We start from the raw sequence: 4,163 nt of genomic DNA, 5'->3' as shown, positions 1-4,163 counted from the left end.
CATTTCAACATTCTAAGACGTTGAATTCCCAGTAGAGGAATCAAATAAAACCATACAATTTCATTACTTGATCCATTGTGTACAAGTTACTATGAAATAATAAAATACAAAAGAGGGGTTCGTGGGGTTGGATTTCTTCAGACCAGAGAAACAAGTAAGAGAATCAACGACAAGAAAACAGCAGAAGATCCCTTGAAAATAAAAGGTTTGATCATCGGAATTTGGAAAGAATACGATCCCGAGTAGTTGTTATAAGGAGAATAAAGAGGCATTGGAGGTGCATATTGACCGCACTGAACAGGAGCAGCCGGTGCCGGTGGACAGTTGCCTTGCGCCACCTGAGGTGGTGGCGGAGTGCCGTATGATTGGTATCCAGACGGCGGTGGCGGCTGAGGGTGGCAGGGATATTGACAAATGGTGCAGTTGTTACAACCATTTGGCGGTGATACTGTGCCATCTCCATAACTAGCATCATCTGGCTTCGCAGAATACAGAATTGAATTGAGCAACCAAACTGTTACAAAGAACAAGAGAATTGAAGAAAAAGACATCCTTAATTTCACAAACTGAAACGAAGTAAGAGAGACCCAAGAAGAATGAGAGAGAGATATATAGGATGCCTGTAATTATATATTTATATACACATTTTTAGGCCAGAAATCCTGTCTGCAATGCCATCTGTGCTAGAGGGCCGAAAATTTTGCCACATAGCAAGCAATGTGGCACTCGAAATGGAGTGACGGCTTTATTTTCAAGTAACAACGAAAAACCAAGTGGAGATTTGCATTGGCAATGAGATGGTTAGATCAGCAATTTTGGCCATTTTTGCATGTCATTGTGACTAAAAATGAATAAGTTTTGAAGGCCACCGATAGCACACGTGAACATGTCATGACAACCCCTCGTACCTTTGAAGACAGTCAAGGGAACCGGGTTATGGGATGGGCGGCTAACACAACTGGGGCAATCTTAGCATATTGAGAGAGACGATGAGCGTATGATTTAGCAACATGCAATCGAAGATTAAGAAAAGAAACAGGGTTCAAGAAGAGAAGAATTGAGGGCAAAGGAAAATCAATCTTTGTTCATAGTTGTCTATTACATTGAATAAACTCCAGTATTTATAGAACAAATAAACTAAAAGAAGTTAAAAAGGTAACAAACTATAATTGCATCAAAATATCATAACTGTTATATTAATATATTCTATCAAATCAAACTCCTGTTATAAAATCCTTATTAAAATCTATTTTTTAATTTCTATCTTGATCTTTAGCTAGTTATAGAAGGTGTATATATATGCAGAACTGAAAAAAATGGTTTATTGGACCCGATATCAGTGAGAGTGAGGCCGCTTTTAGTGGAAAATCTTGCTTATTATCAATAAAATTCATGCTAACACTTGAAAATTTAATCTTAATCACTTACATTTCAAGGTAAATTTATATTTCTCTTAATCAATTATAGCACAAGAATGAAACTACTGCAGAAATTACCGTATCAATAGAAAAGGTTCAACACATGCAAGGTCACACAATAATGGTGCATTGTAATATATCTGTCATCAACACATTTTCCTAATAATATCGGCCAAAAAATTTAGGCTCAACCCGAACATTTTTCTACCTGCTGAGGTTGCAAATTTGCTGCCTGGCTATTAAGGCAGTTTTAAATGTGTTTATAATTTTATTTTATTTTTTGCTGACATTTTTTTATTTAACTAGCCGGCTCGAACCGAAATGGCCCGTGCTCCACCCGAGCCACGAGCCGGGCCTGCTCGGGCGGGCCGATGAGCATAATTTACATCCCTACTCTAACCTACCTAGAGCCAGGATTTAATCCCAATTTTCTCTCTCTCTCTCTCTCTCTCTCTCTCTCTCTCTAACTTACGCTCTCTATTAATATCTCTCCCTATCATTTTGACTCTAAATTCCCTCTTTCTATCATTTCTCCTCTACTTCTCACGAAGCAAGAAGCATAAACCAATTTTTAAGATCTTACTTTTGCAATTTTTCGATTAGGGCTCAGATTGTTGCTACAATGATTTTGTGGTGGTTTGTGGTAGTTTGTGTGGGGAGTTTTTGGTAATTTTTGTGGTTGTTTGCAGTAGTTTATGTGATGATTTTTGGTAATTTTTGTCGTGGTTTTGCAGCGGTTTTGTGGTGATTTTGCGGTGGTTTATAAGGCCTTTTGTGGTATTTTTGAGGTGGTTTTGTGGTGATTTTGTGATGGTGAATTTTGAGGTTGTGGTGCTTGTAGTGTTGGTGGTGGTCACATGTTCATAGAGTTATGTCAAATGTTGTGTTGATATCTACTGGTGATGCTTGTAGTGGTGATAGGTCACAGGTCGCATGTATCAGGTCACTGGTTATCGTGCATTGGTCATGTATAAATATTTACAAATCACATATTAAACAGAAGGTCACAAATCATGTTTGTATATTGTGAGTCACGCTCCACAGGTCACCAGTCATATTGTATAGATCATATAACAATGGTCATTGTGTGTGGGTCACAGATCAATTTCCACAAGTCACAGGTCACAATGAGTATGTCATAACACGTCACATATATAAATTAAAATTTGTCATAGATCAATGTCTATTAAAGTCCTAGGTTACATGTAACATGTCATATGTCAAAGTGCATAGATCACAGATCAAATAAAACAAGTCACAAATCATGTTTGTATGTCACAAGTCACACTCCATAGGTTATAGATCAATGGTCATTGTATGTAGTCATTGTATATAGGTTACATATCAATGTCCACATGTCATATGTCACTATGAGTATGTCACATATCAATGTCTATATGTCACGGATAAATTAAAATTGGTCATAAATCAATGTCCATAGGGTCACAGGTCACATATAACATATCATATGTCAAAGTGTATATGTCACTTATAACAAATTCAAGAGATCTACTTGCACGCCATTGATACCTCTGACCTGAGTTCTTCGAATTGATCACAAATTCAATTAACTAGATTTCAACGGTGGTAATTGAAGTTATTTGCTCCAATAAGTACTCTATAAATTACACTAGAGGCTGCTTTTCAATTTCTAATTTTAAAAAATAGATTTAAGCTACACCAACATTGCTCAGTTGTCGACAACGCTCTGTCAATCATCTCCGACAGCCACAATATTTCTCCCTCTATCTCTACCATGAAAGTCGGCGACACTCAATTATCATTTCCCCGCTAAAGGAATTGTTGGCTATCTTTATAAATTCTATCTTTCTTCCAATGAAGTTATTTAGATGTTGGTAATTGCGAGGTTGAATGTTGATGGGTAGATACCAATGATGGATGGATGTCGAGGACAGTACGAGGGAATGACGATGGATGGGTACGCTGAAGTGGGAGTGGGGTTGGGGTGGGTAGATTAATTTAATCTAATATTATATTATTATTTATAATTAAAATATTAAATTAATACTTAAATTTTGAAATTGTTAAACTTAATCTCTGGAAATTGAACTGGTGCATATTTAATACTTGATGTATGAATTTTTCCCTATTTATAATTGTAATTGTCCTAAGAATGATTTCACTTATTTGTGTAGCATGTTTTGATGTATAATGTGGCCCGATTCAATAAAAATGCCACCCATGTGAAGTCCATACAGGGCCGATCCTGAGAATTTAGAAGTCCTAGGTCGTTTAATTATTATGGGGCCCCTCAACACAAAATTTATTTTACAAGTCTAACAATATGTAAATATTTAAATAATTAACACTTTTATATTAGAAAGAAAACTTCATACAATTCGAAAGGTAGAATAACAAATAAAACTTCTTTCACAACCCGTAAGATTAGGCTAGCATAAGATTTAACATTCTCACATTTTGAGATGTAAAATTAGTAATCAAACTACTAACATCAAGTTTGTCCAACATATTTTTTTCAATAGAAATCATAGCTAATCCATTTAATCGCTTTTGTGACATGGATGATCGAAGATAAGATTTAATAAATTTCAACTTTGAAAAACTTCTTTCAGCAGAGGCAACTGTAACAAGAATAGTCAATAATACTCTATAAGCAATCCAGACATTTGCATAACAACAGATCATTTTCTTAATGTAATCCAATACATCAATTGCTCCATAAATGTTTGCAGTTATCACTTCCCTTAAAACTTTCAATTCAGA

This window comes from Olea europaea, chromosome 4, assembly GCF_002742605.1.
Source record: "Olea europaea var. sylvestris chromosome 4, O_europaea_v1, whole genome shotgun sequence".
Lineage (NCBI taxonomy): Eukaryota > Viridiplantae > Streptophyta > Magnoliopsida > Lamiales > Oleaceae > Olea > Olea europaea.
Note: the sequence above shows the minus strand (reverse complement) of the source record.